This window comes from Rutilus rutilus, assembly GCF_951802725.1.
Source record: "Rutilus rutilus genome assembly, chromosome: 17".
Taxonomy (NCBI): domain Eukaryota; kingdom Metazoa; phylum Chordata; class Actinopteri; order Cypriniformes; family Leuciscidae; genus Rutilus; species Rutilus rutilus.
The window spans coordinates 1,389,824-1,416,264 of NC_140230.1; the positions used below are offsets into that span (position 1 = coordinate 1,389,824).

Consider the following 26,441-nt stretch of genomic DNA (forward strand, 5'->3'; position numbering starts at 1 on the left):
AACTTTATCAAGCCTTTTAACGTGTGCCTCGGAGAGGAAAAAGTATGTTTTTTGCCCTTTTAGCTCATTTATCATGGAAATGTGGTGAATTTTTTTTTTACCTTTTAAACTGTGACACCTCCACTGATGGCCCGATCTCCATAAAAGTTTGCACGCTTCTTTAGAATAATATGGCGCATGTGCTCAGCTAATTTGGTGAAGTGCTGCTCTTTTTTCCCCCATTTTTCAGTCATTTAAATGTCATTTTGCATAGGATAATACAGAGGCCTTCTCACCTTTATGACAGTTAAAGCGCCCCACCAATGGCCCGACGTCCGTGAAAGTTTCCAAGCTTCTTTAGGATCACGTGACGCATGCGCATGCCCGATTTTGTGAGGTTGTATGCAAATCAGACAGCAAGATGGCCGCTTTCAGCCATTTCATGGGATTTGCCATAGAAATGCATCATTTTGACACCCTTTTAACAGTTATAGCGCCACCAAGTGGCCAGTCGCCACGTCCTTTTTCACGCGACCACAGAATGAGCTCGTACATACGCGTGCTGAGTTTGGTGCAAAAATCGCGTTCCGTTCACGAGTTATAGCCAATTAAGCAAAATGGGCTCCTCCCACTTCAAACGTTTTGGCGGCCCTTAGGGACCGTGAGCCCAAATTTTCACTTTTTTTTGATAATTATTGACATTCGGACTCCAGAGAATCTTGCTGCACTGGTTTGGTTCCGGTCAGGCCAAAAACCTAGGACTAGTTCGCGAAAGTAGGTTTTGTGAAAAACCCCAAATACCCGAAAATTTTCCCAGGGTGACGAGCAAATCCGAGGCATGCACCTGGTCCGCCTCGAGCCAAGGAATCCAACGATATAAGACACTTGAGCCTACGCCTCACGGTTGATGAGTTATGAGCCGTTTCGTACTTTTGACCGCTGTAGCGCCCCCGTCAGGCCGATCGGGGCGGGCCTTGGTGACGCTGTAGGCGGTGTGAGTACTATCAGCCCCCAAAGTTTCAAGTCTCTACGACTTACGGTTTGGTCTGCCCGATCAGTTTTATGTCTGAATGTTGCATCATGGGAAAATTAACAATAACAATAGGGTTTCAGCACTTCGTGCTTGAACCCCTAATAAGTGGCTAAAAAAGGGCCACAAAAAGGCCTCTAAAAAAAAAACTATAGGGTCTAGGCACTTGCCGCTTGCGCTGCTGCGTTCCAAAAACTTTATCAAGCCTTTTAACGTGTGCCTCGGAGAGGAAAAAGTATGTTTTTTGCCCTTTTAGCTCATTTATCATGGAAATGTGGTGAATTTTTTTTTTACCTTTTAAACTGTGACACCTCCACTGATGGCCCGATCTCCATAAAAGTTTGCACGCTTCTTTAGAATAATATGGCGCATGTGCTCAGCTAATTTGGTGAAGTGCTGCTCTTTTTTCCCCCATTTTTCAGTCATTTAAATGTCATTTTGCATAGGATAATACAGAGGCCTTCTCACCTTTATGACAGTTAAAGCGCCCCACCAATGGCCCGACATCCGTGAAAGTTTCCAAGCTTCTTTAGGATCACGTGACGCATGCGCATGCCCGATTTTGTGAGGTTGTATGCAAATCAGACAGCAAGATGGCCGCTTTCAGCCATTTCATGGGATTTGCCATAGAAATGCATCATTTTGACACCCTTTTAACAGTTATAGCGCCACCAAGTGGCCAGTCGCCACGTCCTTTTTCACGCGACCACAGAATGAGCTCGTACATACGCGTGCTGAGTTTGGTGCAAAAATCGCGTTCCGTTCACGAGTTATAGCCAATTAAGCAAAATGGGCTCCTCCCACTTCAAACGTTTTGGCGGCCCTTAGGGACCGTGAGCCCAAATTTTCACTTTTTTTTGATAATTATTGACATTCGGACTCCAGAGAATCTTGCTGCACTGGTTTGGTTCCGGTCAGGCCAAAAACCTAGGACTAGTTCGCGAAAGTAGGTTTTGTGAAAAACCCCAAATACCCGAAAATTTTCCCAGGGTGACGAGCAAATCCGAGGCATGCACCTGGTCCGCCTCGAGCCAAGGAATCCAACGATATAAGACACTTGAGCCTACGCCTCACGGTTGATGAGTTATGAGCCGTTTCGTACTTTTGACCGCTGTAGCGCCCCCGTCAGGCCGATCGGGGCGGGCCTTGGTGACGCTGTAGGCGGTGTGAGTACTATCAGCCCCCAAAGTTTCAAGTCTCTACGACTTACGGTTTGGTCTGCCCGATCAGTTTTATGTCTGAATGTTGCATCATGGGAAAATTAACAATAACAATAGGGTTTCAGCACTTCGTGCTTGAACCCCTAATAAGTGGCTAAAAAAGGGCCACAAAAAGGCCTCTAAAAAAAAAACTATAGGGTCTAGGCACTTGCCGCTTGCGCTGCTGCGTTCCAAAAACTTTATCAAGCCTTTTAACGTGTGCCTCGGAGAGGAAAAAGTATGTTTTTTGCCCTTTTAGCTCATTTATCATGGAAATGTGGTGAATTTTTTTTTTACCTTTTAAACTGTGACACCTCCACTGATGGCCCGATCTCCATAAAAGTTTGCACGCTTCTTTAGAATAATATGGCGCATGTGCTCAGCTAATTTGGTGAAGTGCTGCTCTTTTTTCCCCCATTTTTCAGTCATTTAAATGTCATTTTGCATAGGATAATACAGAGGCCTTCTCACCTTTATGACAGTTAAAGCGCCCCACCAATGGCCCGACGTCCGTGAAAGTTTCCAAGCTTCTTTAGGATCACGTGACGCATGCGCATGCCCGATTTTGTGAGGTTGTATGCAAATCAGACAGCAAGATGGCCGCTTTCAGCCATTTCATGGGATTTGCCATAGAAATGCATCATTTTGACACCCTTTTAACAGTTATAGCGCCACCAAGTGGCCAGTCGCCACGTCCTTTTTCACGCGACCACAGAATGAGCTCGTACATACGCGTGCTGAGTTTGGTGCAAAAATCGCGTTCCGTTCACGAGTTATAGCCAATTAAGCAAAATGGGCTCCTCCCACTTCAAACGTTTTGGCGGCCCTTAGGGACCGTGAGCCCAAATTTTCACTTTTTTTTGATAATTATTGACATTCGGACTCCAGAGAATCTTGCTGCACTGGTTTGGTTCCGGTCAGGCCAAAAACCTAGGACTAGTTCGCGAAAGTAGGTTTTGTGAAAAACCCCAAATACCCGAAAATTTTCCCAGGGTGACGAGCAAATCCGAGGCATGCACCTGGTCCGCCTCGAGCCAAGGAATCCAACGATATAAGACACTTGAGCCTACGCCTCACGGTTGATGAGTTATGAGCCGTTTCGTACTTTTGACCGCTGTAGCGCCCCCGTCAGGCCGATCGGGGCGGGCCTTGGTGACGCTGTAGGCGGTGTGAGTACTATCAGCCCCCAAAGTTTCAAGTCTCTACGACTTACGGTTTGGTCTGCCCGATCAGTTTTATGTCTGAATGTTGCATCATGGGAAAATTAACAATAACAATAGGGTTTCAGCACTTCGTGCTTGAACCCCTAATAAAAATCCTTACAATTACAATAGGGTTTCAGCACTTCGTGCTTGAACCCCTAATAATAAAAATCAGTACAATTACAATAGGGTTTCAGCACTTCGTGCTTGAACCCCTAATAATAATAAAAATTAAAGCTGCAAGCAGCATTTATCGGGGTTCAAGCAGTTAAGGCCTTTAAGCACAAAAGCATCAAAAGTGATTAAGTTTTATTTAGTAAGCATGTAACTACTGACATAATAGATGGAAAAGACCATTTACAGGAAATACCATAGGAAATATATGGTTTTAAAGCTTTTTAGCAGTTATAGCGCCACCTATCGTCCGATCTCCGTGAAAATTGGCATGCTTGTTAATGATGTTATGTCACATATGCTCACCAATTTTTGTGAAGTTCTGAGTTTTCATTTAGGATTTATAGGCTTTTTAATGTTTTTTTGCCACGCCCATTTTCTAAATGACCCTATTACAACCATCTACATGCAAAAGTTCAACTTTTTTTTTGATAATTATTGATCTAGAGTGTCCAGAGAATTGTCCTAGACTGGTCTGGTTTCGATCGGGCGAAAAACCTAGGACTAGTTTGCAAAAGTAGGTTTATAACATAATTACGAATATTTAATAACCGGTTTAATTGACAGCATTAGTTCTTGAGGCAAAGTTGTTCAGCATGAGCAGATCTATCAGATGATATGCATTTTGTGACGATAAGTGTAACACCACGTGATTACAGAGCCATAAAACTCGTTAGCGCCAACTAGTGGCCGATTTCTTTCAAAACTCTTACAGACCTCTAGGGCCATGAGTCGAACATGCCCATCGAGTTTCGTTTCGATCGGCCTCCGTTAACCTTGTCTAATAGGTGCTCAAATTTCATTGGTTGATGGCGGCCATGTTTTTCGAGATACGCCAATGTCCTCATAGACATACATGGCACCTTGGACCAAGACACTGCATACCAATTTTCAAGTCAATCGGACTAACGGTCACGTGGTCATAGCCGTTTTCATGTTTTTTTCATGTTATAGCGCCACCTAGTGATCAATCGTCGCGATTTTTTTACTGTGACCCCAGATTGAACTCATACACATGTGCACCAAGTTTGGTGAAGATATCTAATTTCATTCTCGAGTTATAGCCATTTTAGTAAAATAGGCTCCTCCCACAACATTAATTTATCACCCCCTGGCGATCAGGAATCGAAATTTCGACTTTTTTTCGATAATTATTGATATTCAGACTCCAGAGAACATTTCTGCACTGGTTTGGATCCAATTGGACAAAAAACCTAGGACTAGTTCGCAAAAGTAGGTTTTTAACTAAATTCAAAATGGCGGACAATTTGCATACAGGAAATGAAATCGGAGATATACGTTTTGACCTTCAGGTTTCCAGCTTTCCAGTGATATAAGACACTTGAGTCTACGTCATACGGTCTAGGAGTTATGAGCAGTTTCGCGCTTTTGGTTGCTATAGCGCCACCTATGGGCCAATTGGGGTCATATTCTCTGAACCTCTCCTCGATTTTTGTACTACCATCTGGCAAAGTTTCAAAGCTCCAGCTCTTACGGTTTGGGCTGCACGATGAGTTTTACGGCAGAAGAAAAATAATAATAATAATAATAATAATAATAATAATAATAATAATAATAAAAATCAGTACAATTACAATAGGGTTTCAGCACTTCGTGCTTGAACCCCTAATCAGTACAATTACAATAGGGTTTCAGCACTTCGTGCTTGAACCCCTAATAATAATCCTAACGAAAACAATAGGGCCTTCGCCCCTTCAGGGCTTGGGCCCTAAATATAGCTGCGAGCAGCGATTACGGGCCCAAGCCGGTGGCACCGCAACCCCGGTGCCTTTAGTTACCTAAAGGCACCGGGGTGGCGGTACCGCCGGCTTGGGCCCTCCATCGCTGCTCGCAGCTATATTTATATATATATATATATATATATATATATATACATACATACACACACATACATATATATGTATATATATATATATATATATATATATATATATATTATTGTTCAAAAGTTTGGGGTCAGTAAGATTTTTAATGTTTTTAGGAGAAGTCTCTTCTGCTCACCAAGGCTGCATTTATTGATTAAAAATACAAACAAAAACAGTAATATTGTGAAATATTATTCCAATTTAAAACAGCTGTTTTCAATTTTTAAATATTTTACATAGTAATTCATTTCTGTGATCAAAGTTGAGTTTTCAGCATCATTACTCCAGTCTTCAGTGTCACATGATCCTTCAGAAATCATACTAATATGATGATTGATGCTCAATAAATATTCATTATTATTTTCAATGTTGAAAACAGTTGTGTACAGATTTTTTTTTTCAAAATGCTTTGATGAATGTTAGTTCAAAAGAACAGCATATATTTCAAATATATATTTTTTTAACATTATAAATGTCTTTACTGTAACTGTTGATCACATCCTTCATAAATAAAAGTACTGATTTATTTTATTTATTTACCCCAAAAATAACATTTTAATTATTACTAACCCAAAACTTTTGAGCGGTAGTGTTTAACGTTACAAAAGCTTTAGATTTCAGATAAATGCTGTTCTTTTGAACTTTCTATTCATCAAAGACTGTACACAACTGTTTTCGACATTTAAAATAATAATGAATGTTTCTTGAGTATCAATCATCATATTAGAATAATTTCTGAAGGATCATGTGACAGTGACGACTGGAGTAATGATGCTGAAAACTCAGCTTTGATCACAGGAATAAATAACAGTTTAAAATATATTAAAATAGAAAGCAGCTGTTTTAAATTGGAATAATATTTTACAATATTACTGTTTTTGTTTGTATTTTTAATCAAATATATGCAGCCTTGGTGAGCAGAAGAAACTTCTCTGTTATGTGCGCGCCACAGACTGCACGCACGTCCGCTTAGAGTTCCGCCTTTTGCCTTCCGTCAATATTACGTTATTAGAAAAATATTTTTTTAGAGAATCGATTTTTTGACATTTGTGAATCGATTCAGAATCGTCCACGTCCGCATCGCGATGCATCTAAGAATAATTTTTTTCTCCCACCCCTAGATTTCATACAAATAAACAGTTACAATTAAGTCACTTACATTTTAGATGCAATGTTGACTGTTTTTGTTCTGTTTCAGCAGCGAAAATAGTTCAACAAAGATCACGGCAGAACCATCACTTATCACGTGTTTTCTCATAACTGAACGATTCAGCATTTTTAACGAATCGGTTGACTCAAAGATTGAATGATCAATCCATAAACATCTGTCTTAATCATGATCGACTCATTCGAACGAATCGTTTGAACGAATGAATCAATGACTCGCTTATTAAGATGGATGCCTGGCGACACCTAATGGCGGTTTAGTGTTGTTTATTCTTTCCCACATGTGTGTGATTTGTGTGTGCAACATTATCATTATTTTTCTTTCACTATTATATTAGCGATTTAAAAGCACCCACTCGTGTCACACGTCGATTAACCGGTGGGAAAATATCCTCAGACACATACCTAATAAATGTATATTTAAATACAATATTGGCCTACCTGGTAAAAAGTTTTATATACTATTTTGATGTCCTTTTGGACACAAGAGGGCAGTATAGCCCTATGTTTGCTTTTTTGTTGAACCAAATAGCACTAAATAGCCTGTTTTAACTTTTTCATTCTTCTTGAATTGCAAAAACAGAATAAAATGGGTTTAGTTGTGATATTTGCATTCTTTTATATAGAAATAAATGGTATATAATTACATTTTTAGAAGATTTTTAGTGTTTCCTTTTTGGACATTACTTTAATCCCTCGCCATAGCAAAACCGTTTAAGATATTTATTATCCATTCACAATTTAGCATATTTAATGTAGTTTCATCATGTTGAAAAAGTTTGGTACGAATAAAATAAATAGTTTAAGAGGAGTGGCTAAAAATTCAGAGGCTGATTTAGCAAAAAAAATCACATTCAGACCAACATATCTGACTTCCTGATGGCCAGAGCTATTGAATGTAAATTAGAAAGTTGTCCGGCTTGATGAGAACAATATACAAACTATTTTTTCTTTACTGTAGTTAAAACTAACCCCCCCACTTTTGTCAAAAGCATGTTGAAAGTGACACACTTCCTGCTGCCAGTTGGTGGCGCTATAACTTTGACTCACAATAGCTACATCGATCTGATCGGCCTCTTACCACGAACACACTGCTGAAGTTTCATCAAGATCAGTTAATGTATGCAGAAGTTATTCCACTTCGTGTTTCTCTTTTCTCGCCATAAATTCGATTCCTCGCCACAGCCAAACCGTTCGAGATATCAAAAATCTGTTCGCAATTTAGCATCCTCAATGTCTTGACTTCATGCTGACTGAGTTTGGAGGTGATTGAATGAATTCTCTAGGAGGAGTACATCACATTCCACAGCAAGCGTTTTCCAAACAACCCATAATAGCCGACTTCCTGTTGGGCTGGCGTGAAACTTGACAGAGGGAAAGTTGTTCGGCCCCATGAAATCTATATGTGTACCAAGTTTCATATTAATTCATGCAAGCGTATTTGATATATGGACCAAGTTTTCAGACCCTGTTCAAGAGGGCGCTGTTGAGCCCCCCTGCCACGCCCATTTCTGAAACTTTTCACATGTCTACTGGCTAATAAGTGTTATGTGTCTGTCGAGTTTCATCCAATTTCAAGCATGTTAAGAGTCTCAAACGCATCCGAAAAGAATATTAAAATTTGATGCGTTGCCACGGCAACAGTATCTAAGATATCAATAATCCTTTCACAGGTCTACATCTGCCGTGTGTTTACATTATACACATAAAGTTTGAAGCAAATCGGGTAAAATTAAGAGGGTGACTTCAAAGCATTTTGAAAGGGACACACTTCCTGCTGCCAGTTGGTGGCGCTATAACTTTGACTCACAATAGTCACATCCTTGTGATCGGCCTCTTACAACAAACACACTGCGAAAGTTTCATCAAGATCAGTTAATGTATGCAGAAGTTATAACACACTTCCTGTGTACCATTATTCGCCATAAATTCGTTTCCTCGCCACAGCCAAACCGTTCGAGATATCAAAAATCCGTCCGCAATTTAGCATCCTCAATGTCTTGACTTCATGCACACCGAGTTTGGTTGTGATTGGACGAATATTCTAGGAGGAGTATTTCAAATTCCAGAGGATGCGTTTTTCAAACAACCCATAATAGTTGACTTCCTGTTGGGCTGGTGTAAAACTTAGAGCACGAAAGTTGTTCGGCCCGATGAGATCTATATGTGTACTGAGTTTCATATTATTATATGCAAGCGTGTTTGATTTATAGACCAAGTTTTCGGACACCATTCCAGGGGGCGCTGTCGAGCCCCCGTGCCACGCCCGGGTACCAGCTTCAGTCCGGCCCTGATGGCCGCAGGTTCTGATGTGTGTGCAAAATTTCAAGAGTTTTTGAGCATGTTAAGGGCCCCAAAAGTGCCCAAAAGGTTGACAAAATAATAATAATAATAATAAAATATAGCTGCGAGCAGCGATTACGGGCCCAAGCCGGTGGCACCGCAACCCCGGTGCCTTTAGTTACCTAAAGGCACCCGGGTGGCGGTACCGCCGGCTTTGGCCCTCCATCGCTGCTCGCAGCTATATTTATATATATATATATATATATATATATATATATATATATATATATATATATATATATATATATATATATATATATATATATATACATACATACATACATACATACACACACATACATATATATGTATATATATATATATATATATATATATTATTGTTCAAAAGTTTGGGGTCAGTAAGATTTTTTATGTTTTTAGGAGAAGTCTCTTCTGCTCACCAAGGCTGCATTTATTGATTAAAAATACAAACAAAAACAGTAATATTGTGAAATATTATTCCAATTTAAAACAGCTGTTTTCAATTTTAAAATATTTTACATAGTAATTCATTTCTGTGATCAAAGTTGAGTTTTCAGCATCATTACTCCAGTCTTCAGTGTCACATGATCCTTCAGAAATCATACTAATATGATGATTGATGCTCAATAAATATTCATTATTATTTTCAATGTTGAAAACAGTTGTGTACAGATTTTTTTTTTTTTTCAAAATGCTTTGATGAATGTAAAGTTCAAAAGAACAGCATATATTTCAAATATATATATTTTTTACATTATAAATGTCTTTACTGTAACTGTTGATCAGTTTAACTCATCCTTCATAAATAAAAGTACTGATTTATTTTATTTCTTTCCCCCAAAAATAAAATTTTAATTATTACTAACCACAAACTTTTGAGCGGTAGTGTTTAACGTTACAAAAGCTTTAGATTTCAGATAAATGCTGTTCTTTTGAACTTTCTATTCATCAAAGACTGTACACAACTGTTTTCGACATTTAAAATAATAATGAATGTTTCTTGAGTATCAATCATCATATTAGAATAATTTCTGAAGGATCATGTGACAGTGACGACTGGAGTAATGATGCTGAAAACTCAGCTTTGATCACAGGAATAAATAACAGTTTAAAATATATTAAAATAGAAAGCAGCTGTTTTAAATTGGAATACTATTTTACAATATTACTGTTTTTGTTTGTATTTTTAATCAAATAAATGCAGCCTTGGTGAGCAGAAGAAACTTCTCTGTTATGTGCGCGCCACAGACTGCACGCACGTCCGCTTAGAGTTCCGCCTTTTGCCTTCCGTCAATATTACGTTATTAGAAAAATATTTTTTTAGAGAATCGATTTTTTGACATTTGTGAATCGATTCAGAATCGTCCACGTCCGCATCGCGATGCATCTAAGAATCAATTTTTTCTCCCACCCCTAGATTTCATACAACAGGTTAATAAACAGTTACAATTAAGTCACTTACATTTTAGATGCAATGTTGACTGTTTTTGTTCTGTTTCAGCAGCGAAAATAGTTAAACAAAGATCACGGCAGAACCATCACGCATCACGTGTTTTCTCATAACTGAACGATTCAGCATTTTTAACGAATCGGTTGACTCAAAGATTGAATGATCAATCCATAAACATCTGTCTTAATCATGATCGACTCATTCGAACGAATCGTTTGAACGAATGAATCAATGACTCGCTTATTAAGATGGATGCCTGGCGACACCTAATGGCGGTTTAGTGTTGTTTAAAAGCATCATTCTTTCCCACATGTGTGTGATTTGTGTGTGCAGCATTATCATTATTTTTCTTTCACTATTATATTAGCGATTTAAAAGCACCCACTCGTGTCACACGTCGATTAACCGGTGGGAAAATATCCTCAGAGTGACACATACCTCATAAATGTATATTTAAATACAATATTGGCCTACCTGGTAAAAAGTTTTATATACTATTTTGATGTCCTTTTGGACACAAGAGGGCAGTATAGCCCTATGTTTGCTTTTTTGTTGAACCAAATAGCACTAAATAGCCTGTTTTTAACTTTTTCATTCTTCTTGAATTGCAAAAACAGAATAAAATGGGTTTAGTTGTGATATTTGTATACTTTTATATAGAAATAAATGGTATATAATTACATTTTTAGAAGATTTTTACTTTAATCCCTCGCCATAGCAAAACCGTTTGAGATATTTATTATCCATTCACAATTTAGCATATTTAATGTATTTTCATCATGTTGAAAAAGTTTGGTACGAATAAAATAAATAGTTTAAGAGGAGTGGCTAAAAATTCAGAGGCTGATTTTGCAAAAAAATTCACATTCAGACCAAAATATCTGACTTCCTGATGGCCAGAGCTATTGAATGTAAATTAGAAAGTTGTCCGGCTTGATGAGAACAATATAGAAACTATTTTTTCTTTACTGTAGTTAAAAGTAACCCCCCCACTTTTGTCAAAAGCATGTTGAAAGTGACACACTTCCTGCTGCCAGTTGGTGGCGCTATAACTTTGACTCACAATAACTACATCCATCTGATCGGCCTCTTACCACGAACACACTACTGAAGTTTCATCAAGATCAGTTAATGTATGCAGAAGTTATTCCACTTCCGTGTTTCTCTTTTCTCGCCATAAATTCGATTCCTCGCCACAGCCAAACCGTTCGAGATATCAAAAATCCGTCCGCAATTTAGCATCCTCAAAGTCTTGACTACATGCACACCGAGTTTGAAGGGGACACGGTGAATTTTCTAGGAGGAGTATTTCACATTCCACAGCAAGCGTTTTCCAAACAACCCATAATAGCCGACTTCCTGTTGGGCTGGCGTAAAACTTGACCGGGGTAAAGTTGTTCGGCCCGATGAGATCTATATGTGTACCGAGTTTCATATTAATTCATGCGAGCGTGTTTGATATATGGATCAAGTTTTAGAACCCCGTTCAAGGGGGCGCTGTTGAGCCCCCCAGCCACGCCCGGGTACCAGCTTCAGCCCGGCCCTGATGGCCGTGGGTTCTGACCTGTGTGCAAAGTTTCAAGAGTTTTTGAGCACGTTAAGGACCCCAAAAGCCCCTGAAACCTTGATTAACAATATAAAAGCAATAGTCAAATCCCCCCTCCCCTCACACACACACAGACACAGAGAGAGGGAGAGAAAATTCTTCAGAAAATCCACATTCAAACCAAAATATCTCTCTTCCTGTTGGTCGGAGATGGTTAATGTCAATTAGAAAGTTGTCCGTCTTGATGAGAACAATACACATACCAAGTTTTGTTGCTGTTGATAAAACTAACCGCCCCATTTATGACTAAAGGTGGCGCTACTGAGCCCCTCACCACGCCCGTTTCTGAAACTTTGCACATGTCTACGGGCTAATAAATGTGATGTGTCTGTCGAGTTTCATCCAATTTCAAGTATGTTAAGAGTCTCAAAAGCATCAAAAAAGAATATTAAAGTTTGAAGCTTTGCCATGGCAACAGTATTAAAGATATCAAAAATCCTTTCACAGGTCTACATCTGCCCAGTGTTTACATTATACACATAAAGTTTGAAGCAAATCGGGTAAAAATAAGAGGGTGATTTCAAAGCATTTTGAAAGTGACACACTTCCTGCTGCCAGTTGGTGGCGCTATAACTTTGACTCACAATAGTCACATCAATGTGATCGGCCTCTGACCACGAACACACTGCTGAAGTTTTATCAAGATCAGTCAATGTATGCAGAAGTTATAATACACTTCCTGTGTCCCATTATTCGCCATAAATTCGTTTCCTCGCCTTGGCCAAACCGTTCGAGATATCAAAAATCCGTCCGCAATTTATCATCCTCAATGTCTTGACTTCATGCACACCGAGTTTTGAGGCGAATGGATGAATTTCCTAGGAGGAGTACATCAAATTCCACAGCATGCGTTTTCCAAACAACCCATAATAGCCGACTTCCTGTTGGGCTGGCGTAAAACTTAGAGCACGAAAGTTGTTCAGCCCAATAAGATCTATATGTGTACCGAGTTTCATATTAATTCATGCAAGAGTGTTTGGTATATGGACCAAGTTTTCGGACCGCACTCGGACCCCATTCAAGGGGGCGCTGTCGAGCCCCCCTGCCACGCCCAGGTACCATCTTCAGCCCGGCCCTAATGGCCGCAGCTTCTGACCTGTGTGCAAAGTTTCATGAGTTTTTGAGCACGTTAAATGCCCCAAAAGCCCCCGAACCCTTGAACAATAATAATAATAATAATAAATATAGCTGCGAGCAGCGATTACGGGCCCAAGCCGGTGGCACCGCAACCCCGGTGCCTTTAGTTACCTAAAGGCACCGGGGTGGCGGTACCGCCGGCTTGGGCCCTCCATCGCTGCTCGCAGCTATATTTATATATATATATATATATATATATATATATATATATATATATATATATATATACATACATACACACACATACATATATATGTATATATATATATATATATATATATATATATATATATATATATATATATATTATTGTTCAAAAGTTTGGGGTCAGTAAGATTTTTAATGTTTTTAGGAGAAGTCTCTTCTGCTCACCAAGGCTGCATTTATTGATTAAAAATACAAACAAAAACAGTAATATTGTGAAATATTATTCCAATTTAAAACAGCTGTTTTCAATTTTTAAATATTTTACATAGTAATTCATTTCTGTGATCAAAGTTGAGTTTTCAGCATCATTACTCCAGTCTTCAGTGTCACATGATCCTTCAGAAATCATACTAATATGATGATTGATGCTCAATAAATATTCATTATTATTTTCAATGTTGAAAACAGTTGTGTACAGATTTTTTTTTTCAAAATGCTTTGATGAATGTTAGTTCAAAAGAACAGCATATATTTCAAATATATATTTTTTTAACATTATAAATGTCTTTACTGTAACTGTTGATCACATCCTTCATAAATAAAAGTACTGATTTATTTTATTTATTTACCCCAAAAATAACATTTTAATTATTACTAACCCAAAACTTTTGAGCGGTAGTGTTTAACGTTACAAAAGCTTTAGATTTCAGATAAATGCTGTTCTTTTGAACTTTCTATTCATCAAAGACTGTACACAACTGTTTTCGACATTTAAAATAATAATGAATGTTTCTTGAGTATCAATCATCATATTAGAATAATTTCTGAAGGATCATGTGACAGTGACGACTGGAGTAATGATGCTGAAAACTCAGCTTTGATCACAGGAATAAATAACAGTTTAAAATATATTAAAATAGAAAGCAGCTGTTTTAAATTGGAATAATATTTTACAATATTACTGTTTTTGTTTGTATTTTTAATCAAATATATGCAGCCTTGGTGAGCAGAAGAAACTTCTCTGTTATGTGCGCGCCACAGACTGCACGCACGTCCGCTTAGAGTTCCGCCTTTTGCCTTCCGTCAATATTACGTTATTAGAAAAATATTTTTTTAGAGAATCGATTTTTTGACATTTGTGAATCGATTCAGAATCGTCCACGTCCGCATCGCGATGCATCTAAGAATAATTTTTTTCTCCCACCCCTAGATTTCATACAAATAAACAGTTACAATTAAGTCACTTACATTTTAGATGCAATGTTGACTGTTTTTGTTCTGTTTCAGCAGCGAAAATAGTTCAACAAAGATCACGGCAGAACCATCACTTATCACGTGTTTTCTCATAACTGAACGATTCAGCATTTTTAACGAATCGGTTGACTCAAAGATTGAATGATCAATCCATAAACATCTGTCTTAATCATGATCGACTCATTCGAACGAATCGTTTGAACGAATGAATCAATGACTCGCTTATTAAGATGGATGCCTGGCGACACCTAATGGCGGTTTAGTGTTGTTTATTCTTTCCCACATGTGTGTGATTTGTGTGTGCAACATTATCATTATTTTTCTTTCACTATTATATTAGCGATTTAAAAGCACCCACTCGTGTCACACGTCGATTAACCGGTGGGAAAATATCCTCAGACACATACCTAATAAATGTATATTTAAATACAATATTGGCCTACCTGGTAAAAAGTTTTATATACTATTTTGATGTCCTTTTGGACACAAGAGGGCAGTATAGCCCTATGTTTGCTTTTTTGTTGAACCAAATAGCACTAAATAGCCTGTTTTAACTTTTTCATTCTTCTTGAATTGCAAAAACAGAATAAAATGGGTTTAGTTGTGATATTTGCATTCTTTTATATAGAAATAAATGGTATATAATTACATTTTTAGAAGATTTTTAGTGTTTCCTTTTTGGACATTACTTTAATCCCTCGCCATAGCAAAACCGTTTAAGATATTTATTATCCATTCACAATTTAGCATATTTAATGTAGTTTCATCATGTTGAAAAAGTTTGGTACGAATAAAATAAATAGTTTAAGAGGAGTGGCTAAAAATTCAGAGGCTGATTTAGCAAAAAAAATCACATTCAGACCAAAATATCTGACTTCCTGATGGCCAGAGCTATTGAATGTAAATTAGAAAGTTGTCCGGCTTGATGAGAACAATATACAAACTATTTTTTCTTTACTGTAGTTAAAACTAACCCCCCCACTTTTGTCAAAAGCATGTTGAAAGTGACACACTTCCTGCTGCCAGTTGGTGGCGCTATAACTTTGACTCACAATAGCTACATCGATCTGATCGGCCTCTTACCACGAACACACTGCTGAAGTTTCATCAAGATCAGTTAATGTATGCAGAAGTTATTCCACTTCGTGTTTCTCTTTTCTCGCCATAAATTCGATTCCTCGCCACAGCCAAACCGTTCGAGATATCAAAAATCTGTTCGCAATTTAGCATCCTCAATGTCTTGACTTCATGCTGACTGAGTTTGGAGGTGATTGAATGAATTCTCTAGGAGGAGTACATCACATTCCACAGCAAGCGTTTTCCAAACAACCCATAATAGCCGACTTCCTGTTGGGCTGGCGTGAAACTTGACAGAGGGAAAGTTGTTCGGCCCCATGAAATCTATATGTGTACCAAGTTTCATATTAATTCATGCAAGCGTATTTGATATATGGACCAAGTTTTCAGACCCTGTTCAAGAGGGCGCTGTTGAGCCCCCCTGCCACGCCCGTTTCTGAAACTTTTCACATGTCTACTGGCTAATAAGTGTTATGTGTCTGTCGAGTTTCATCCAATTTCAAGCATGTTAAGAGTCTCAAACGCATCCGAAAAGAATATTAAAATTTGATGCGTTGCCACGGCAACAGTATCTAAGATATCAATAATCCTTTCACAGGTCTACATCTGCCGTGTGTTTACATTATACACATAAAGTTTGAAGCAAATCGGGTAAAATTAAGAGGGTGACTTCAAAGCATTTTGAAAGGGACACACTTCCTGCTGCCAGTTGGTGGCGCTATAACTTTGACTCACAATAGTCACATCCTTGTGATCGGCCTCTTACAACAAACACACTGCGAAAGTTTCATCAAGATCAGTTAATGTATGCAGAAGTTATAACACACTTCCTGTGTACCATTATTCGCCATAAATTCGTTTCCTCGCCACAGCCAAACCGTTCGAGATATCAAAAATCCGTCCGCAATTTAGCATCCTCAATGTCTTGACTTCATGCACACCGAGTTTGGTTGTGATTGGACGAATATTCTAGGAGGAGTATTTCAAATTCCAGAGGATGCGTTTTTCAAACAACCCATAATAGTTGACTTCCTGTTGGGCTGGTGTAAAACTTAGAGCACGAAAGTTGTTCGGCCCGATGAGATCTATATGTGTACTGAGTTTCATATTATTATATGCAAGCGTGTTTGATTTATAGACCAAGTTTTCGGACACCATTCCAGGGGGCGCTGTCGAGCCCCCGTGCCACGCCCGGGTACCAGCTTCAGTCCGGCCCTGATGGCCGCAGGTTCTGATGTGTGTGCAAAATTTCAAGAGTTTTTGAGCATGTTAAGGGCCCCAAAAGTGCCCAAAAGGTTGACAAAATAATAATAATAATAATAAAATATAGCTGCGAGCAGCGATTGCGGGCCCAAGCCGGTGGCACCGCCACCCCGGTGCCTTTAGTTACCTATATATATATATATATACACACACACACACACACACACACATATATATATATATATATATATATATATATATATATATATATATATATTTATAAGACAGAAAATATTACTTGTATTACCTTATTCTGATTTTATGATACACTCAAAATATTCCACAACAAATCCTTTAAATTTAATGTAAAAATAAAAACGAAAGTAAGCAGTGTTGGTCTCACGTAACCCTCTCATTAGAATCAAAATGTTTCAATTTTTGCGATGTATTTGGATGCTAAACTATTCTTTATTATAGGCTTTGTACTTCACTCGTGTTCCAATATCGATGGAAAAAATCATCCTCTTCACGCGCGCAAAAATGTGCTTGGAAACATCACAGTGGAGCTCTGCTTACTGTGAATGGTACAGATTGTACTACTGACTATTTAAACAGAGCAGTGTAATTCGTTTATGTTAGGTTGACTATTTTTATTATTATATTGTATTAGGGCTATAATGAATGTCAAGATTGCAATTCTGGAATGTGTGTGTGACGCGGTTGCGGTTGAACAGTGGACACAAAAACATAAATAAAATGTTTTAGTTAATTCCTACATCCATAGGAATACATTGAAAATGCTCGCTCTACTCCGCACCATTATCAATGTCTGTGCGGACATCTGTATTTTACTAGTATATAGTATACTATAGTTAGCGATTTAAAAGCCCTCAGCGGTGTCACATGTCGATTAACCGGTGGGAAAATGTTATCACAGTCACATCCCTAATATATTTATATATAAATACAATAGGCCTACCTGAAAGAGAATTTTACTTGCGCGACCAAAGTATAGCCTGATTAGAACGTCAATAACAAAAAAATAACTTGGGAATCACTAAAACGAGAGATTATTCTAATTTCATTACATTCATTTTAAGTTGCAATCAGCAGTTAATAATAAATGTATTACTGATCAATGGTAACAAGGTTGCACTGCTGAGGCTCATGCTGCTTCTCCAGGAGAATTGTAAACAAATGAGCGCAGCACACAAAAAAGCAACCCAGTTAACAACATACTGACTATAAAAATTACAAATATGGAGTTTTTATATATTTTATAACATATGATAGAGTTAAGCAACCTCACTTGACGAGTAGGCAACTATTTCCTGAATACAATCACGATTGAAACTGTGACATTGATTTCATACAACAGGTTAATAAACAGTTACAATTAAGTCACTTACATTTTAGATGCAATATTGACTGTTTTTGTTCTGTTTCAGCAGCAAAAATAGTTAAACAAAGATCACAGCAACTTGTTTTCTCATTACTGAATGATTCAGCATTTTGAAACGAATCGCTTGACTCAAAGATTCAATGGTCAATCCATAAACATCTGTCTCAATCATGAATGACTCAGTCATTGGAATGAATCGTTTGAACGAATGAATCAATGACTCGCTCATTAAGATGGTCGCCTGGCGACACCTAATGGCGGTTTAGTGTTATGTTTAAAAGTATCATTCTTTCCAACGTGCACCATTATCAATGTCCGTGCGGACGTCCGTTTTTTTTACTTTCACTTTTATATTAGCGATTTAAAAGCACCCGCTCGTGTCACACGTCGCTTAACCGATGGGAAAATATCCTCACAGTCATATACCTAATAAATTTATATTTAAATACAATAGGCCTACCTAGTAAAACGTTTTATATACTATTTTGATATCCTTTTGGACACAAGAGGGCAGTATAGCCCTATGTTTGCTTTTTTGTTGAAACAAATAGCACTAAATAGCCTGTTTTTAACTTTTTCATACTTCTTGAATTGCAAAAACAGAATAAAATAGGTTTAGTTCTAATATTTGTATTATTTTATATAAAAATAAATGGTGTATAATTAAATTTTAAGAATATATGAGATGTTTTCTGATTCCTTTTTTGACATTATTTTAATCCCTCGCCATGTCAAAACCGTTTGAGATATTCAATATCCGTTCTCAATTTAGCATCTTTAATGTATTTTCATCATGTTGAAAAAGTTTGGTGTGAATAAAAAAAAAAAAACACTTAGCAGGAGTGGGTAAAAAGCAGAGGCTGAATTTGCAAATAAATCCACATTCAAACCAAAATATCTGACTTCCTGTTGGTCCAAGCTAATGACCTCAAATTAGAAAGTTGTCCAGCTCGATGAGACCAATATACTTACTGATTTTTGTAATTGTGGGTAAACCTAACCCCCCCACTTTTGTCAAAAACATTTTGAAAGTGACACACTTCCTGCTGCCAGTTGGTGGCGCTATAACTTTGACTCACAATAGTTACATCCATCTGATCGGCCTCTTACCACGAACACACTGCTGAAGTTTCATCAAGATCAGTTAATGTATGCAGAAGTTATACCACTTCGTGTTTCTCTTTTCTCGCCATAAATTCGTTTCCTCGCCACGGCCAAACCGTTCGAGATATCAAAAATCCGTCCGCAATTTAGAATCCTCAATGTCTTGACTTCATGCACACCGAGTTTGGTGGGGATTGGATGAATTCTCTAGGAGGAGTACTTCGCATTCCACAGCAAGCGTTCTCCAAACAACCCATAATTGCCGACTTCCTGTTGGGCTGGCGTAAAACTTAGAGCACGAAAGTTGTTCAGCCCGATGTGATCTATATGTGTACCGAGTTTCATATCATTACATGCAAGTGTGTTTGATTTATGGACAAGTGTTCGGATCCCGTTCCAGGGGGCGCTGTTGAGCCCCCCTGCCACGCCCGGGTACCAGCTTCAGCCCGGCCCTGATGGCCGCGGGTTCTGACCTGTGTGCAAAGTTTCAAGAGTTTTCGAGCACGTTAAAGGCCCCAAAAGCCCCTGAAACCTTGAAAAACAGGAATTTTAAACAAATCTCACTCAAAAGACAAATCCCCCCACCCCTCACACACACAGAGACGCAGAGGCAGAGAGAGAGAGGGAGAGAATTCTACAAAAAATCACATTCAAACCAAAATATCTCACTTTCTGTTGGTCACAGCTTATGACTATAAATTAGAAAGTTGTCCGGCTTGATGAGAACAATATACATAACGATTTTTGTGACTCTACTTAAAACTAAGCCCCCATTTTTGACTAAAGGTGGCGCTACTGAGCCCCTCACCACGCCCGTTTCTGAAACTTTGCACATGTCTACTGGCTAATAAATGTGATGTGTCTGTCGAGTTTCATCCAATTTCAAGTATGTTAAGAGTCTCAAAAGCATCAAAAAAGAATATTAAAGTTTGAAGCGTTGCCACGGCAACAGTATTAAAGATATCAAAAATCCTTTCACAAGTCTACATCTGCCGTGTGTTTACATTATACACATAAAGTTTGAAGCAAATCGGGTAAAAATAAGAGGGTGATTTCAAAGCATTTTGAAAGTGACACACTTCCTGCTGCCAGTTGGTGGCGCTATAACTTTGACTCACAATAGTCACATCCATGTGATCGGCCTCTTACAACGAACACACTGCGGAAGTTTCATCAAGATCAGTTAATGTATGCAGAAGTTATAACACACTTCCTGTTTATCTTTTCTCGCTATAAATTCGTTTCATCGCCACGGCCAAACCGTTCGAGATATCAAAAATCCGTCCGCAATTTAGCATCCTCAATGGCTTGACTTCATGCTGACCGAGTTTGGTGTGGATCGGATCAATTCCCTCGGAGGAGTACATTAAATTCCACAGCATGCGTTTTTCAAACAACCCATAATAGCTGACTTCCTGTTGGGCAGAGCTAATAACTTAGAGTGCGAAAGTTGTTCGGCCCGATGAGATCTATATGTGTACCGAGTTTCATACTAATACGTTCTTGTATGTGTCCAAGATTTAAGATTGTGTTCTAGGGGGCGCTGTTGAGCCCCCCTGCCACGCCCGGGTACCAGCTTCAGCCCGGCCCTAATGGCCGCGGGTTCTGACCTGCGTGCAAAGTTTCATGAGTTTTTGAGCACGTTAAAGGCCCCAAAAGCCCCCGAACCCTTGAAGAACAATAATAATAATAATAATAATAATCCTAACGAAAACAATAGGGCCTTCGCCCCTTCAGGGCTTGGGCCCTAATAATCCTACCGGAAACAATAGGGCCTTCGCCCTTTCAGGGCTTGGGCCCTAATAATAATAATCCTAACGAAAACAATAGGGCCTTCGCCCTTTCAGGGCTTGGGCCCTAATAATAATAATAAACAGAGCAATTCCAAGAGGGTCCTCACACCATCGGTGCTCGGGCCCTAATAACCTATAGCAGCCTATAAATCTTCCACAATATTTCAGTAACAACTAAGCTAGAGAAAAATATATTGATTATCATGTTACTTCAAATGTTTCCATTCGTTATGATGATATGAAATGAGATAATAGTAAAAACATGAAGCCGTTTGGTGCTTTTCAAACGCGATCGCGATCCAAAATATGATACATTCAAACGCGATCGCGCTCAAATATAAAACATTATGGTTACCATATACATATCTACATTTGAGCAGATATCCACAAACACAGTAACAGTAAACACGGGTCTAAATATGATAATATTCACCATATACTGTATCTAGCAACAGTTCAACAGCAATGTGAAATTTATGCACCAATAACAAACTAATATGTAAGAATTTCTTACCTTACATCTTTCTTGTCTTCAAATCATGTTCTTCTTCTTCTGAGGTAGCCTAAATCCAATGTAAGCTCACGGCGCGTCTTTCAAACTCGACGAAAAGCAGAGACTTGTGAAGTGTTTTGCTGCTTTGTTTTTGAGGTAAAGAGCGCGTTCGCGTTCCATGTGGAGATTTGCATGTGAATATCTTTTGCGCGAGTGGGCGTGTTCAAATTAAAAATAATTAGGAAGCGTTTGAGAAGCTGGACAACTTGTTGGTTTTATACAAATTACTTAAACAGAGAATATTTGTTTTCAGTTTGAATCCGATCATTTAAAAGTACACACTTAAATGTTTATAAAGGTAGTATTAAGTATTCGCTGAGTTTTGTTTCAGTTTATAGACGTGCTCAAGAAAAAAAAGTTCACCGCGACAGAGAGGCAGAACGCACACCCTGTTTATTTTCTTTATTTTACAAAAGCACAATGTTTTGATTTGATTGTAAGTGGACACATACAAAAGTAGAAATATCACAGATTCTTTTTTTATATTTCTTTTTTCTGTATGACCATAAATGACGGAGTAATTTAAGTTTATAGTGCTACAATGTGAAGAAAATCCAGCAAAACACGCCGGCGCGTTTGCCGACCTCAGAGGGTTAATGGCCTTGATGCTGTTCATAGTGGCGTTTAGCTCTTCACAGTGGCGTAGCGGACGGGCACAGGGCATATTACATTACTGTTGTTATTATTATTAGGCTACTTTTATCATTAATATTACAGTTTATTTGCCCCGCAATAATTTCATAGCGCATCACCGCATAACTGACGCGCTGTGAAGATAAAAGATTAGATAGCTTACTTCTCATTTCAAAGACAACTTGTTGAACACAAAACACTTCTTGATTCATGAAAATAAAAAAAATTTCACTAGGGGCCACATTTTGTGCGCATAATTTCCTGAGACAATAAAACGAAGTAAATTATTAAATAAACAAGTAGGTAAATAAACAACAAGCAAACAAACTCGTGTGCTTAATTTCTACGAATAATTTGCTGATGCAGGTACCCCCCCGCCCAACTCGGGAGTTAAATGTCTCCATGGTGATAACCATAGCAACGGACAGGACAAACAAATCTGATGTGTCTAAATAGTGTTGTAGTGTAAATGCAGACTAATAGACCTGCCACAGCAACATTAACAAGAAGAAGAAAAAACTAATCTGTGACGGCTTAATACGAAGCTTCTACAGTTATAGATATAAAAAAACTTTTTCACATCTCCTTTATAAAGCAGTGTTTCATTAAAACAATTATTTGAGGGTATTTAGACCTCTATAGATGCGTGTAAACTTACATTGACTTAACATTGAAATCACTCGCGCCAGACGCTCAAGAGTGAGTGAGCAATCAAAAAACCTTTGCTTTAGCCCAGGCACGGCGCCAGGATTCCAATTTTGGATGGGCCAGACCAATTGTGGGTGGGCCTTAAAATAAAAACGTTAAATTAAAAACGTTATCCAATCACTGTTTAACCTAATAAAAAAACATTGACTAATATAGCCTACTGTTATATTATCTGTGCGTATACATAATCTAGATTTTAATAGCTTGATGCTCTTTAAATATTTTGTTGCATAGTTAAGTTTCGGTACATAGGACAGACCTATCCGCGATCGCTCGCCGTGGTTCTGACCAAAGAAGAGCGCTTTGGAATCTCCATTACGCATCATACCTGGGCTGCATTTTCCATTGACGTTGTCTCTTAGCGCGCTACGAAGACTCTTAAGGTATAACTTAACTAAAGGTATACTACCACTAAAGGTATACCATTGCTAGGCGTCTTCAGGGCTATCATCCACTCGCGAGGCAGAGGCGCTGGCGCCCTCCTAGCAACGGCGCTGGCGCCCTCCTAGCAACGGCGCTGTTTTTGGTAAAACATGATTTTGACCACTTCATTAAGTTTTGTTTTGTAGAAAACTCTTTTTAAAAGATTTTCGTTTTGTATAAATTGTATCTTAATTTTGATCAATGTTTTATCAACCAATTGCCCATATTTAATAAATAAGAAGCAAATATACATTAGACAATGTAATAAGGCGCCGGCACAATCACTTGCGTTGCACGTGAACTGGAGGGCGCCGAAACTCAGCTTGTGCCTCACAGATTTGAGAAATATGGGCTATCTATTATAGAAAGCTTGAAATGTCTACTTTTAAACGAAAATATTCAAAACCAAAAGAAATAGGCTACTCTCTGATTATGTAATCCATATGAAATGTGCATTTCTCTCTGGCATTCATGGCAAGTCCGCATCGTCAACTTCATCTTTGCAGCGACACAGAAAACACCTGTTTATTAATAAACAATTAAATGTCTCCTTGCTAATTTAGACACATTCATAATCATTACTTTAACCGGTTCTTTGTGGCAAGCTTTATGCGTGCGGTCATAACGCTCATTATCCTGTAGCAGGGCTCGCAAAATTTCTAAATCGCTGGTAGCCTTTCGGGCAGGCACTCTTCAGATTTTGGTAGCCTGAAATTAATTTTACTAGCCCATATAAAAAAGACTACAATTTTTTATGTAGAATATTGGTTAGGAGTCAAAACAATGAATCCAAAACTTTTTCAAAACACAAATATCAACAAATATGCATCTGGTTCTAACTGAACTGAAATTTGTGTGACCAGTGTGGAACATGAATCAGTCTGTGTCTGTGGCTATGAAAAAAAAAAAAAGTAACTCTTTAGTTTTAGTTTAGGGTCTAATACTCACTATTAACTTGTTTCATTAACATGCAGATGGCAGGGTTTTTTCATCACTGAGGTCCCGAAGGTGAGATATGCTAGTTAGGGGGGTTTGGGGGCACCCCCGAGAAAATTCTTATTTCTCTTATCTACATATATCCATTTTAAGATGTTTTGAATACAAAAAAATTGGATAACAATAGCTTTAAAACCATGTAAGTGGGCAGCTGATTATTTTTCTCTCCTCATCAGCATCACACTCCTATTCTCTTAGTTTTTCTCTTGCTCTGTCTCTTCCCCTCCTAAAGCTGAGCTTTGACTGATATAGGTTTTACATTTTTGTCTGTCAGTGAAGAAAGTAAACAAAGGGTCAACTGATAGGTTGATTTATGAATCATTTTCTCAGATGCATTAATTTACTGAGAGTTACTAGCAAAGCTAGGTAGCCTAACTAAGTTTATTAAATTCATTTACAATATGTACACATTCATTATTGATCTTATTCCTAATACAGGGCTTTATAATCAAAGAGGTCCTACATTTAAGGTTATTATATTCAAATTTTTTATTTCTCTGATATGTCCATTTCAAGACACTTGAAGGCCAAAAAAGGATAAGAATTAGCTTTAAAACCATGTCAGCAGGCAGTTCTTATCCATCACTCTTTCTTTTTCTCTGTCTCCTCATCTTGCCCTGTCTCTTCCCCACCTAAAGCTGAAATTTTTTAATTTACTGAAACCTACAAATTGTATATTAATTCTCAACATGTACACATTCATTGTTAATCTTGTGCCTATGATGAAAACGGTTTTGTTAATGCTAATGTCCCCTCACAATGACAGTAAACTAATTAGTCACATTACATACACATTACATACATTAATATGCTAGATGTGACATGATCATGCTTCTGCCACTTGATCTCTGCTGGCTGCTTCAATGCTATGTCCTGTATGTGCTTCAATGTGGCCTCTGCATGATTATTTTTTGTGTCAATTTTCTCTAGTTTATTGCTTGACCTGCTTTTATGTCTTTGCAATTTGTGCTTGCTTGTCTGTTTTAATTTTGTGCCACCTTGTCTGTTTGTCTAAGCTCTTGCTTAAGCCTTGTTTTAATTGTAATGTATTTATTGATGTATGCCAATTAACAACTGGCTGGGGACTACAGCTGGAAATTAGCCGTAGAGGCTAAAGCTGCTCTTTTCATTAAAAGAGGTTGTCCACATTATTATAAACCAATAAACTAAACTAAACTAAACTAAACATAGGCCTATTTTCAGTTCAAAATGGCGAAATTCGACAAAAGTATATTCATTTGCCTGATTATTTTTGTCATTCGTTTCACATTTATAACCTAAAAAAACTGTCAAATATGAAATGTTTAGTTTAGCTACTTACATCTTACCTCGCACTTGACCGTAAACTGAAGCGTCGAGTCGCTCTTGTGAACATAAAGCCCGCCTACTTTGATTTGATTGGTCATCTCAAATATTCTGACATTGACGAGCGCCACAGACCAATGAGTGACAGAACAATGAGACTCAGATGAACACACTCACACACACACACCGTCCTCTGTTTCTGACGTGCGCTCTGCTCGGCGCCGCTGCGGATTGAAGTTGAAGAACGCGCTGAATCTGATTATAACAAGACTGAAGCGAATACTATTTCAGATAGCCCGTCGGGCAGGCCGGTTATGCATTTTGGTAGCCCGACTGGAAAACACAATAGCCCCGGGACGTCGGGCAGGCGATTTTGCGAGCCCTGCTGTAGGCTATATAGCATATTTAAGTAATTAAATTAATATAAAGAGGCGATTTGTCCACGAATGGCTTAAATGAACAACTACTAGTCAACTAGAAAAAAAAAATTTAGTCGGAGGCAACCCTTATTATTCCACATATTTTCGAACCAGCAGGCCATTCTGGGTTGAGCGAGCGACCCTGCGGAATGAGCGAGCGGAGCGTAATATTCAGAAATGCGCTCTCCGCTCACGAGCTCTAATCGGAACAAACCTGAACCTCACAGTCTGCTGAACTTGCGCAGAAACATCAAAATAGACATAGCCAG

General features: G+C 38.3%; 1 protein-coding gene across 3 annotated transcripts in view; it reads left to right on the plus strand.

The window, feature by feature from the left end:
- The window catches only part of LOC311306995 (NLR family CARD domain-containing protein 3-like), a 225,118-nt gene that overhangs the window by 117,713 nt on the left and 80,964 nt on the right, over positions 1 to 26,441 (plus strand). The window lies entirely within an intron of this gene.